The sequence below is a fragment of the Ictalurus punctatus genome, chromosome 7 (genome assembly GCF_001660625.3).
Source record: "Ictalurus punctatus breed USDA103 chromosome 7, Coco_2.0, whole genome shotgun sequence".
In the NCBI taxonomy this organism is placed as follows: domain Eukaryota; kingdom Metazoa; phylum Chordata; class Actinopteri; order Siluriformes; family Ictaluridae; genus Ictalurus; species Ictalurus punctatus.
In genome coordinates, this window is record NC_030422.2 from 28340969 (window position 1) to 28356182 (window position 15214).

Genomic DNA, 15214 nt, shown 5'->3' on the forward strand with positions numbered 1-15214 from the left:
AAAACCCTGTTTGTGGAAAGGATGTCAGAGAATGCCGTCACTGAAAGACAAGATAAGGAAATTCCACCATTATGTTTTCTTTGTGATACAGATAATATGAACGCCGTGGTTTGACTCTGAATCGACTCGATGCCGTGCCGTGTGTTTTGGGTTGCAGTGGGGGTTTTTTTGTGTTTTTTTTGGAGATGTTTTTCTAGAACTGAGCCTCAAGACACAAACTGACCCAAAGGACAGATCTGGAGTGCTGAAGAAATGCTGCCATATGTTGACAAACAAAAAGAGAAAATAAACAGTAAACATAATTAGTACAGTTCTAGTATTTACATAATTATGTAATAATACTGTGTGTGTATATCTATATATATCTATCTATAAATATATATATATATATATATATATAGATAGATATATAGATATGCACACACACACACACACACACACACACACACACACACACACACATATATATATATATATATATATATATATATATATATATATATATATATATATATATATATGTGTGTGTGTGTATGTATATGTGTATATGTATATGTATATATATATATGTATATGTGTGTGTGTGTGTATCTATATATATATATATATATATATATATATATATATATATATATATATATATATATATATACTGTATATAGCGTGGGCTCCATATTCGTCTTGCTCGGGTGATTTTTTTGACGTGCTTAGCAGAGGTTTGTTTGTTGACCTTATTCTGTCAATGAAGCAATGAAATGAAAGAGTTTTACGAGCATGTTTTCAGACGTATGTGGGGTTTTTTGTTTGTTTGTTTGTTTGTTTTGTTTAATTATGCGAATGAAGCAAAAGTAAAACGGTTGCTCGGCAAATGGAGCAATAGATGTGAAGGAACGAGTCTTTATTAAAAAAATTTAATTAGAAATCATCGTAACAGGTTTGTGTTTTCACACATTCTTTCCAAACTATGTAAGTGTGTAGGGTTTGTTTGTTTGTTTGTTTGTTTAAGTGGACAGTCTGTCTTATAGTGCTTATTGATGTTTAATGTCTTAATCATTTTGGTAACACTTTACAATAATAGTCCTTGAATAATCATGCACTAATTCCTGAGTTAATATTTACTTAAATATGAACTACAGTAATAATGAGTTAAGGCATGTAGTATTCATGAACTAATGAAGAGATTAACCTTTACTACGATGTGCATCTTGTATATCAATCACCTTAAGTATAGGTATTAGTGCATGGTTATTAAAGTCTTCCCATGGGTTTTTTTTTCTTTCTTTCCTTTTGCTCGATGATGCTCAAAAACAGTTTGGGTGAAGCGCTATATACTGGTCAAGTCCATGGTTTTATGAGTTACAGTCATGTTCAAACCCTTTTTTCTTCATATACGGTGAAAGCAATATACCTTCCGCAAACTTCTTTTCCCCTTGGCATTGTGAAACCGAAGACGAGAAGTAACCTGACAAATTCAACCAATCCCTTTATTCGACAGCCAGCCCCAGGAGCGGATCACTTTTGCACACGCCGCGGTTCCCACCTGAGCTCGGCTGAAGTTAACACCAGACCACCGTTGTCAAGATCAATTCCTGGATAATGCCTGATTTTCAAAACTGGCGTTCACTGTCGAACAGATGTAGCTAAAACTGCGGGGTCGGTTCGTTTGAATTTTATTCGTCCAGCAGCAGAGGAGATGGTCGACGGGGAAAAACTGAGTTGACTGAGTCGACTGAGTTCCCTGAAGTTCTCTGAGAAGAAACCTTATGAAGAACCAGACGCAAAAGGGAAGCCATCCTTTTCTCAGTGATGCCAGAAAGAGAGGTAATAAATCATTATAGTAAATACTGTAGATATATTTAGGCGGTTGCACGATTATTCGTTTTGACTGCTCAACCCAGGAATAAAAACTCAAAGTATTTTCTATAGTGTTTTAGGAAAAACTGGCTATTTTATTTATTACTCTAGTTTAATGCTAATTAAAAACACACACACACACACACACATTCTGATTCTGAAACTGAAAGCGCGCAGCATGGAAGCTTGTGTCCATCAACAGAGGCATCCTTATAGCTCGATGAGCCACCTGTCTTGTTATGACTACAGCAATATTTGGGAAGTTTTTTCTGTCATGTTCAACTACAGTATAAGTAGCACCCCCCCCCCACCCCCACCCAAAAAGAAAAAGAGTGTTTTTGTCTTCGTCCTGCTGATCTGAATATCTGAATAAACTACAGCGGGTGGATTGCGATGTGCAACCCGCGGCTCTGAGAGCGTCCTTTCGCAAGGTGCTGGTTATTACAGAATTCACTCTAAGCCTACCACAGAGCAATGATTTAAATAAAAAAGATTTTTTTTTGCTTTAAAGGACGACAAAAAGCAGTGGGAACAAGCGGGATTGGTCTGAATTGCTTTCAGAGCAGGTTGGAGTGGAGTTAAAAATCATTCACACCTCTACACAACATAGACAGTGATGGAGAAATTATAATATTCCATGAAAGGTGATCTGTCCTGTTTCAGTATGCCCACTGTAGCCTCAGATTCCTGCTCTTGACTGAAAAGAGTGGACCCCAGTGCGATCTGCTGCTGTTGTAGCTCATCTGCCTCAAGATTTGCTCTGTTTTGCTTTTCTTCTCAGCGCAGTTGAGTAGTTATTTGAGTTACCGTAGCCTTCCTGTCAGCTAGAACCACTTTAGATAAGGGGGGTTGGATTGAACATTAACTGAAGCTCTTGATTTGTCGCTGTACGATTTTATGCGTTAAGCTGCTATATTTTATTTGAAACAGCAAGTGAAAGTTGAAAGGTGTGTGTCCATGCTTTTTTTTCTCTCCCTACCTTACCAATCCATCCATCCATCTTCTATACCGCTTATCCTTTTCAGGGTCACGCGGAACCCGGATGTTTTCCCAGGAGGCATCGGGCACAAGGCGGTGTACACCCTGGACAGGGTGCCAATACCTTCACAATCCGTTCACATGAATATCCGTGCCTAAGTCCAGGCTTCCAATTACCTCATATTTCTACGAAGAAAGAAAAAACGCAGAAAACATTCAGAGATCGATGATGGTTGCATTACATTTCATGATGGCCACTGCTGAAGATCCCTTATGAGCCCGGTTTCCATGGCAGAAAGATGATGACGGTGTTTACTGCCAGGTCAATGGGTAGGGTGTAAGTGGAGAGTGAGTTCAGGGGAGTAGGGCAGATAATAAGCTTAATGGGTCTCAATCGTCGTAGAGACAAGGCAATAAGAGGAAAATGTCAAGCCTGGCCTTACACACACGCACGCACACTCCCAGCTAAATGTCAGTCTCGAGGAGGGGCAGTGAGAGAGAATATGATTATGTATTTAATGATTTTTTTTTTTTTTTTTGGGGGGGGGGGGGGGGGGTCTCTAATTGAGCATTTCAATGGTGTCGAGTCTAAAATTGGGAAATAAAATGAAGCGCTTGTACAGATACAGAACACAGAACAGTGTGTTTAGGCTCAGGGTCTTCGATACTAGGCATTTTGTTGTTGTAAGAATTTGTTATGCTCTGTGAAATGGCCTACGCATTATTTATCGTAAATCCTTCCAGCATTACGGGGTCATTGGCTCTAAGCCCTGGATTTCATTGGCCTTCCCTCCTCTAATAAATAGCTTATCCTTTGAGAAGCGCATCCCTGTATATGAAACTTTCCTCCGTGTCTGATGATGTGCTTGTGTGGGAGCCTTTTGTCCACGTCGCAGATCCATCATCGCAACCGTCCGCACACACACACATACACACCGTCCACATCCATCAGCCACCGTGCGAATTTCACTTACAATGGATCCATTTAAGCATGGACAGTTGTGCGTGGGCCTCCATCACCATAAATCTGGAGTCACCCATCTCTGCTCCTCCCTCGCCTTTCACTCTTTTGTATCTAATGGACCGTACCACTTTGAAGATGGAATGGGGGCAGCGCTGGCGCATTTGTTTCCCCGGCCCCGTGCCCGATGAGCCTGAACTAATCTCATCTGTCATCTATCATGTTTTAGAAGATGGAGAATTAGCTGCTCGTTTGAGGACATCGATTTGACAAATTATCGACATTATGTCACAGGTGTACAGTAGTACGGTGAAACCAAGACTAACGGCGTCTTATAAATATGAACAACTGTGAGGGTGGAAGTGAGCCCCAGGAGAAATGTTATATCTCATTTCTGTAATTAATGCTGACGAACAGCTGGAGTACGCTAATCAACATGCATCCGAGATGCTGAAAGGGATTTTCGCTCCGTTTATAGAAGGGGAAGTGCATTTCAAACCAGGCTTTCGATTATATTCTACTATTTCATTTCTTAGAATTAGGCGCAGGTACTTACCGATCTTATTGAGATTACCTGTGTATAGTTCATGCCTCTGAGGTTGCCAGATTTAGTGGTATTCAGAATATAGTTTTTTTTTTCTCTCCAATACCACTGAAAAAACCAGGGGATAGAAAATGAGGACTGAAGACATCACTTTTTTTTTCATCGCTTTCAAATGTCATATGATATATAAATAAGAACATCCCAAGATTCCTAATACTGCCACATGAATAGTCCTGGTTGAAATGATCACATGAGTCACTGCGAATGTAACTAAAAAAAAACGGCCTCTGCTACCGTTATTCGGCAGCTTATAAAATAGCGCTTGATCCAGCGCATCCTATAATTTTACATGTTTTTTTTTTTCAAATGTTACACACCGACAGTTCATTGTGCACACAACTTGATCTAGCCCTGACAAACTTAAGTAAAGTCCTTAAATCATAATGTGTGAGGGATGTAGAAAATTATATTCTGCTTTTTGCACTTTCACTTGAATAAAATTAAACTATTTTAAATAATAATAATAATAATAATAATAATAATAATAATAATAATTTGATGTGCTCTCTTGTAAAGAAAACGTGCACGGCATTTGAAGGATAAGCTGGTCGAGTGTTCAGCTACAGTACAACACTTACGGCTCACTCGCTTGAGCTGATATCACACAAGAAAACGTCCGAGGTCAGAGCATGCGTAACAGAAACAAGCGTGACCTCTGAACTGCAAAAAAATGACAGTAAATTGAAAATATCTGGGAAAAACAGGCAAATTTGATCTAGTATTTCCTATTTAAATGGTTACAATAAGCCAGATGTAGGATTATTAAACTTGTAGACTCTTTCCAAGCCTCAATCGTCTTGGAGTATTGGCAGGAAAAAGAAAATTAAGCATTTATTTCTAGAAGGAAGCAGAATTTTATATATATATATATATATATATATATATATATATATATATATATATATATATATATATATATATATATATATATATATATATATATGTATATGTATGTATGTATGTATATATGTATATATATGTATGTATGTATATGTATATGTATATATAAAACAGTTTAAAGGTTGAAATGAGTAAAAAAAATAGCTGAATAATTGTATACTTAATTCATAATAATCTCATAATAAATGATATTAGATACATTTACACATATACGAGATATTGTTACATGGGAAGATATCATCATTTTCGTAGTGCTTTGAGCAAACTCGACCACAATCGCACAAATCCTGTCTCCCTTTTTAAAAAATAAATAAATAAATAAATAAATAAATAAATAAATAAATAAAATACTTTGCTTTTCACCAGATTATGGGCTGCAAAAACATTTGAAGAATATTATGAGATACAACTATATGCCTTTATGCGTTCTCACCAACATATGGCACGCTCATATATATAGTGTATAATATATATATACATATATATATTATAGTATACTATATAGTGTATATAGTGCAGTAGCACCATAATCATAGGTATAGAAGTGTTTAGCTTGTTTTGCTTTTTTAATGCTAAAATAACAGCTGATTTAAAAAAAATAAAATAAAATAAACAAATTTTAAAAAGATGGCTTGTTGAACACCGAGCTGATTCATATTCGATTGTTAGGTCCTACAGAAAGAGAAATCAATGACGCTATAAGCTGACGTGTCTCTATGGTCATTTATACGGAAACCATTTCTCTAATGCAGCACTCAGTGGTCAGTTGGTCACAGTTTTTAAGCCTTTCTAGATGATTTAATCATTAAGCAGGATTTTTAAAAGGTAAATCACGAACTGAAGCTTCAAGAAGGTCGATATCGCACAGGCTTAGTTCAATCCCAATCCGTTCGTTTTCAAAAGGGAGGTAAAAATGCACAGCTTTCCTCCTTCATGCGTGGTGTATGGATGGAAACCAATTTAGATTTGTTTCTCTGCAGGAAAAAAAAAAAAAAAAAAGGTATTCGATCAATACGTCACCGCACCACCACGTGGTTACAGCTTCGAGCATCAAAAAGTGTATGCTTTACACATAAGACAGTGATGAATGGATTCAGGGTGTTGAGAGATTCAGGGATTAATGAAACACCAAGAAGAGCGATTGTACATATTGTAAAATTAGCGAGATCATTGATCTTTGAAAGCCTCTTGGGTTCCTGGATGCCAATCAGAGCGAAAATGAACCTTGCTCTTGAATCAGTAGGGAAACTGAGCTTTAGTTAATTATTAATGGGCAAACAAATAAAGCCTTGAGATTTACATCACCGCTGCTTTGTGTCATCAGTTTAGTTCTAATTTAGTGTTTGGCTTTAACTAACCGTTATTATTAAGTATATGGGACTGGATTAGTCTACAAGTGGATAAAACGATCAGCCTTAACCGTGGAAGTGTGAATTGAAGCTACAGGATCTATAAATTGAACTTAGTGTTTTTGCTCTCCACACACACACATTGTTTCGAGGTTCAGGTCTCAAACGTTCACTCCTCTACTCCATTTGATATTGAACACCATCATCTCATGTGTGCACCGGTAATGCCAGACAAAACTGAAATCAATGAGGTATCAGCTTGAGGAATGAGAGAGGAGGGAGGCGAGGAAGGCAATCGTGGGTGGACTGTTCTGCTTGAGTCTTGTTACAAGAAGCTTGCAGGCTTCTCCCACAACCTCTGTGGGTTACTGGGGGCCTGATATGCCAAGGTTCTCAAGAAAGAAAGAAAAAAAAAAACATACAGAATTATTTTCCGACAGTCCTCAAGCCCTCAAACTGAATACACAGGAGTGTTCAGGAATAAGTAAGGAATAAAACACTTGGGGGTGTGCTGTTATAGGATAATAGTCAACAATGGGGTGGTGTGATGCATCCTGATGTGCACCACGGACGATTTGGAAATGCCAATCAGCCTACAATGCATGTTTTTGGACTGGGGGCCCCCAAAGCATGGCGAGAGCATACAAACTTCACGCATTCAGGGAGGAGGAGATAATCAAACCCCCAACCCTGAATGACACCTAAAACTAACTGTAAATGGATAAAAAGTTTGATCATTGTTGAGTGCCTGTAAAAACAAGGTAGGTTGTTCCCTCATCAGTCTTGGTTTTCTCTCTCTCTTGAAGTTAATATGCAAAAATCGCAGCTTATCGTGTTACCAGGCAACCAGAAAATGCAAAGTCTTCTCTCCAACACACTGACACTGGAGACTCCTTCCATTAAAAACACGTCTTCTTACTGTACAGTTACATTTATATAGCGCTTTACAATGTATGGGAGGGGAAATCTCCTCAAGCACCACCAGTGTGTAGCATCCACTTGGATGATGCAACAGCAGCCATTGTGCTCCAGAACTCTCACCACACATTAGTGGAGAGGAGAGAGTGATGTAGCCAATTCAGAGATGGGGATTACTAGGGGGCCGTGATAGATGAGAGCCAATGTGGGAATTTTACCAGGACTCCAGGGTTATACCCCTACTCTCTTACGATAAGTATCCTGGGATTTTTAATGACCACAGAGAGTCAGGACATAACTTCTCATCAAAGACAGTGCTGATTTTACAGTATAGTGTCCCTGTCACTGTACTGGGGGTATTAGGCCATACACAGACCACAGGGTGAGCACCCCCTGCTGGCCTCACTAATACCACGTAGTCCTACCCAGGAGGTCTCCCATCCAGGTACTAGCCAGTCTCAACCCTGCTTAGCTTCAGTGGGACAACAGAAGAGAACTGCACTCTAGTAGATATGACTCTAGAAAATTTCATTTCAATGATTAGGCTTTTTTCTTTATTAAATTAAAAAACAAAAAAAAATCAATTTATTAGTAGGCTCATATTGTGTGTGGCATGCACCATGCGAGACCCTGTAAATGAGTTGTTACTATAGAAGTGAGAACACTATTTATGACCAATCAGAATCGAGAATCCAACAGTACTCATACACTGACGGCTACGCTATATCTTTTACGCCTGTTCTTCGATGTCTCGCCCCTTTGTTCACTCGGTATAGAGTTATCAAGATCACGATCGTGCCTAAATTCTTATTATCCCGTCGTCTGAAGTGCATCTCATCCGTCCTTCAGTAAAGACGACAGGTCCACATCATTACGCTGTCATCATTGATGACAAATTAGCATTAAATGTTTCTGGCTGATTAAGTGATGTCAGGACAAGTGACTGACAGCAGAGTGTGAGCTATAATTCAGTATGTTTAACCGTGTGTGAGGATTGTGGGAAACTCTAAACAAGATCAACCTATCTCTTTTCGGTTTCGGCATTATTTTCTTTAAGCATGTATCAAAACGCCATTAATATTAAAGAATTTTGCACAAGTATTTAAAGGATTTTTCCACTTTTCAATGAGGCAGTGATGAATGGATGCAGGGTTAACGGTGCAGATTCAGTGTTTGATGTTAAGGAAAGTCGTGATGTCGGGGAAGGTTTGAGTGCACTTCATACCTGAAGAATCCAATGCTTATTTTATATTCCTGTAAAAGACAATGTGATTCATCAGACCAGACTACCTTCTTTCCTTGCTCCATGGTCCAGTCCTGATGCTCACGTGCCCATTGTAAGCACTTTCGGAGGTGGACAGGGGTCAGCGTGGGCACTCTGACCAGTCTCCGGTGACGTAGCCCCATACTCAGCAAACTGTGATGGTGTATTCTGACACCAGGGCGGCTGTGGATCAGGTGGTAGAGCGGGTTGTCCACTAATCGTAGGGTTGGCGGTTCAATTCCTGGCCCACGTGACTCCACATGCCGAAGTGTTCTTGGGTAAGACACTGAACCTCAAGTTGCTCCTGATGGCAAGTTAGCGCCTTGCGTGGCAGCTCTGCTCCCATTGGGGTTTGTGTGAATGGGAGAATGAGAACCAGTGTAAAGCGCTATATAAGTGCATTTACCTTTCTATCATAGGCGTTAATTAACTTTTTCACCAATTTGTGCTACAGTAGCTCTTCTATAGGATCGTGTCTACCAGACGGGCTAGCCTTCTCTCCCCACGCGCATCAGTGAGCCTTGGGCGCCCATGACTCTGTCACTGATTCACCGGTTGTCCTTCCTTGGACTACTTTTAATAGGTACTAACCACTGCATACCAGCAAACCCCCCACAAGACCTGCCATTTTGGAGATACTCTTATCCAGTCATCTATTTAGCCATTTCAAAGTCGCTCACATCCTTACGCTTGCCCATTTTTCCTGCTTCAAACACACCAACTTCTAGAATTGACTGTTCACTTGCTGCCTGATATATCCCACCCCTTCACAGGTGCCACTGTATTGAGATGATCAATGTTATTCACGTCAGTTGTTTTAACGTTATGGCTGATCGGCGTATAGAGTATATGAAAAGGAAAAAGAGGAAGAGTAGACGGACTGGGAGAGGAGTTCATCAAAGTTGGTTAATAAATTCTGAGATGTGAATGTGCAATTTAGAGCCATATACCACAGCACTGTTGATCTCAATTCTCAAGTCGGATTATTCAGAAGGTGTTGATTTAGTCTTCTATAACAGCAGCGCTGACTAATATTAACACACTTTTTCTAATATGTGATTATTTCTAGTCTTTCACAGGGACTTGTATAGCGGATCCCCAGTCACAAATATATATGATAGTCATGGTGTTCAAAAGTTTGTTCATGGAAGTGAGGACAGACAATTAGATTGTGTACAAAACGGTCTCATTTACTGCTGTTGCAGTTTTACTGAAATATATATAGACTGTTAAAATAAGACTTGCTATTAATCAGTGAAGTAAAGAGGGGGGAAAAAAGAGGAAAGAAGAGGCAGGTCTGCAGGAGGTAGTAGAGATAATAGCTGAATGAATTAAAAATGACAGCTATAAGTGAAAAATTTATGTTCTCTTTGCTCAGCTTCAGGTTCTGGCATAGCAAGCAGCTGGATCTCCATTTGGAGCATCATGTTATTCGTTCAGCTCCTCCGTGTTTTAACCCAGTTTAAATGTTATAAAAGGTGTTGGAAAAAAGTGAAAAAGGGTTCCTTAGGGATACGTAAGGTTTCTTGGCTTAATACAAGGGTTCAGGCTTTCTCTGAAAGAAGAAACCAACTGTTGCAGGATTCCACAGGGAAACCTTAAGTGTCCGAAATGTTTTTTTCCTAAAAAAAAAAAAAAAAAAAAAATGAAAGAAAAAACACCCATAGGATGCCTTACTATCCTTTTTTTTTTTTTTTTTTTTTTTTTTTTTTAAATGCAGCACCTTCAATTAATCTTGGCACCGTTGGTAAATATGAGCAAAGAAGGCTGTGAAAAATTGTCTTTATTGTTTAACTTTTTGATCTTTCCTTCAACAAATTCACAGAAATACTCTGCTGTCATGGATCTCAAACAATTTCAAACACAACACAGGTTTATCAAAACAAAACCAGCAGCAGTAAGACGTGTACATCATATTCATATTCATTTACAAGCAAAGCAAAAAGCATAAACCGAGTGGGTTGAGTTTAATATTTCTCATCTTTCCATGAACCGCTGTGTGGGTTCAGAGATGATCTTTTCCATATGTGTAGGTCTGGGTTTATGTCTGACTCAAAAGAGAGTTTTAATGATCCTGCTGCTCCTTTCAGCGTATGACAGAGTAAATCCAGACGCATTGCTTCATAGACGTGATCGGGGAGCTGTCTGTGTCTCACAGATATTACACTTCCAATTATATACTGTACAGTGCCCTCCACTAATATTGGCACCCTTGGTAAATATGAGCAAAGAAGGCTGTGGAAAATTGTCTTTATTGTTTAACCTTTTGATCTTTTGTTAAAAAAAAAAAAATCACAGAAATACTCTGCTCTCATGGACACCAAACAATTGCGAACACAACACAGGTTTATCACAAAAAAAATATCTTTATGAAATATAGGTGTGCAACCATTATTGGCACCTCTATGAATTCATATGAGAAACATATATATATGAAGTATGTTCCGATGAATATTTAATAAACGTTTTCGTACACCTGGGTGACTAGGTACTGGAAATTGTTCAACCATGACTTCCTGTTTCACAGGGGTATAAAAATGAGGTAACACATAGGACAAATTCCCTTAGTCATTCATAACAATGGGTAAGAGCGAGGAATAGAGCTGTGATGTGCGGAAAAAGGTTGTTGAGCTTCACAAAATGGGGCGTGGCTATAAGAAAATAGCACAAGCGTTGAAGATGCACATTTCCACCATCAGGGCAATAATTAAGAAGTTTCCGTCAACTGGACATGTTATGAATCGACCTGGAATTGGACGCGTGTCTATATCGTCTCAACGCACTGTGAAGAGGACAGTTTGAGTGGATAAAAATCTCCAAGGATCACAGCTGGAGAACTGCAGAAGTTAGTTGTGTCTTGGGGTCAGAACGTCTCCAAAACTACAATCTGAAGTCACCGACATCACCACAAGCTGTTTGGAAGGGTTTCAAGAAAAAAGCCTCTACTCTCATTCAAACACAAACTCGAGCGTGTTCAGTGTGCCGACACTACTGGAACTTCAAATGGGATCGGGTTCTATGGTCAGATGAAACCAAAATAGAGCTTTTTGGTAATAAACACAGAGGTGGTTTTGGAGCACACAGAGAGGTAGCCGTATGGAAAAGTACCTCATGTCCACGGTTAAATATGGAGGTGGATCTTTAATGTTTTGGGGCTGTTTTTCTGCCAGAGGACCTGGACATTGTGTTAGGACACATGACATCATGGACTCTATCAAATATCAACAGATATTAAATGAAAACCTGACTGCCTCTGACAGAAAGCTTCAAATGGGCCGTGGTTGGATCTTCCAGCAGGAAACGATCCAAAACATCATCAAAATCAACACAAAAATGGTTTACTGACCACAAAATCAAGGTCCTGCCATGACCATCCCAGTCCCCTGACCAAAAACTGCTAAGTTTTTGTTTTGTCCTTATGTAAATTTTGGAGGGTCGTCCTGTCCTTCTTGATGTCTCTGTGGTGCCGCATTTGATCCACTTGTTGTTGATGGCCTTTACGGTGTTACACGGTACATTTAATGTTTTTTTTGTTTTTTGTTTTTTTCGTACTCCTCTCCTGATCGATTCCTTTCGACAGTGAGAGCCTGTACCGGCTTTGTCAGCTCTTTGAAGACCATGGCTTCAGCAGTCAGATGAAACCAAGAAGATATGAAGAAAATCCTACAGAAACAGCTGGTCTTTATCTGGGGTTAATCAGAATCATTTGATTGGTGACAGCTGTATGCTAATTCATTTTGAACATGAGAATGAATGTGATTGGTTCATTCCGAACACAGCCACATTCCCAATTATTGTGTAAGGATGTGCACACTTATGCAACCAATTTATTTTTATTTTTCCTCGAAATGTTTCTGATTGTTTTTCTCTTCATTTTTATACATTGTAATGTCACATAGAGGGTGGGGAAAAGTTCTGACACGATTTATCTTGCTTTCTTGGTTTGTCTCGTACAGACTTTTTATATCCATTGTAAACAGGGTTAAATTTGAGTTGGATTAAACGTTAATTTCAAGGTGTCAATTCCCAATAAACTCTTCATAGGAAAACAGCAGCTTAGCCGAAGTGATTTCATTGCTTGTCATGTATTAGTCTGTATTTATTAGTCGTTTAGTCTGTATGCAGACTCTGTGACGGTAAGAAGGCTGTTAACTTAGCTTGTTAAACATGCTGTGCTTTACTCACAGCCTCATGAGGATGTTGTGAAACTAAATTCAGTTTAAAAGTAGAATATGATTGCACACGCCGGCTGGAGTTAGTTTAGAGTGTCACTCGGTGTGATTTATAGCATGTCGCACGCTGTGCATCAACACACACCCTGCAGTAGATATGAAGATATAAGCTTAACTCCATTCCGAAACACATTAAATACGTTTATATCGAAATGTTTGTCATGCGTTTAGTATTTCTGTTGCGAATTTGTTGGTCGATGCTGGATTTTTTTTGTTATTCCCGCGAGAGGTCAGCGGTTGCGTGTCACTCTGATGTCACATGACTATTGCTAATGCGATTACACTGGTATTTGCTAGAGAGAGAAAAAAAATCTCGAATATAGTCATAGCATTCAGGTTTCATTGTTGGTGTCTAAACACAAACGTTTTATGACCTGAATGTTCCGGAATGCAGTGCAGCTACTAAGATAAAAAAAACTTGGCTTGGCTAGGTGGCAATATATGAGATCTATGAGCCCGATGGAGTTTCAAGAGCTGGGCAGACTAAATAACTAAAGTGCCGCTGCATCACTCTTTAAGTAGAGATAAAGTGAGGGCTAAATCCCACTGCACTCCACTATCAGCAGATAGTTAAACAGTATCGCGGGTAACGGAGGAAACCATTAAGCAAAGTACAGGGCAGCATGTTGATGAAAGAGGATTAATCTTTAATTCATTCATCATTATTTTCACCACTTATTACAATCACGCTTCCTCTTTCCAGCTTTTCTGATAGGTAATGTGTTCATTTCTTACAGTATACATTCACTGTAACAAACACGTACACTTAGGGTTTTAGGGCGATTCCACAAAACAAATCTTTTCACATTTGACCTGTATTATTATTTATTTTTTTTACTTCCTCAATGCCTGGGGCTTCATGCACTTACGGCCTTTGTCTATTCTATAACCGTGTCTTAATATCCATACAGTGCATGCTTAGATCATTCACAGGAAACATGGTGCAGCTGTAAACGAGTACAAGACTGATCATTATTAGCCTGAAAAAGTGAAGTCGGCAACGGCAATAGAATAATGATTTTAAGAGCTAAGGGTTATAAAAACCACTTGACATCTATTTCAAAGCGTAAGTAGGAATTAATACATTCAGAAAGTTCACCGGTCTGTAAGCAGGGCCTCCTGACAGCCAATTAAATGCTCGAGAGGATGTAATACTGATAATTCACTTACAACCAGAGGTTAAGTTGGCAAAAAAAAAGTATAGAGTGGCGTTTTGTTTAAAAACTGAAATGAAGTAATATGTCCTGTCTTAAATATTATGTCTATGAATAAGTCATGATGTGAATAGTTGTGGTTATAGCACAGTGCTCTTGAATTCTCCGGTCGGATTGGTCAGAAGGTGTTGATTCATTTTCTTACACAACCTAACTTGCATAGTGGACGCAGCACATGAACTGAATGTGTAATTGTTGGTAGGGTTCGCACGTTTACCTCACACTTCCAGGGTTCGGGGTTCAACTCTCACCTCTGCCCTGTGTGCATGTTCTCCCCATGCTTTGGGGGTTTCCTCCAGGTAGTCTGGTTTCCTCCTCTTGTCCAAGACATGTGTTGTATGCTTGTTTCTGAATCGTCCTGAATTGTAGTGTATGAATGTGTGTGTGACTGTGCCCTACGACGGGTTGGTACCTCATCCAGGGTGTCCCCTGCCCTGTGCCCCAAGTTTCCTGAAACTCCATTAAGCCATTATATGGCACCCCTGGGGCAGAGAGGGTTCAGGGCCTTGTTTAAGGTTCAAATTGTTGTAGCTTGGCAGCTCTGGGGCTTAAACTGATTAGTAACCCATAGCCTTAACCATTGAGCCATCACTGCCTGAAAGTCTCTCTGTCTCTGGGCGGATTTGAACCATTGACCATTCAGTTAACAGCCGAACAAACAAACTACTCACGCCACAAAAACCTAAATGACTATGACTATCAATAGAGGAAACCAGAGAACCCAATGGAACCCTACATGGACATGGGGAGAGCATGTCGAGGGCCCTCAAGTCGGCAAGGCTAACGCTCTATGCCTCCATGCAGACTGGGTGAAAACTTGTACTTATAATATTTATCTGAAATCAGCATGAAGAACATATACCACAATAATAAGAACGGTTTGGTTACCCACCGAGCAAGTAGAAATACTAGCACTGCCAACATTATAACTCTATTACTG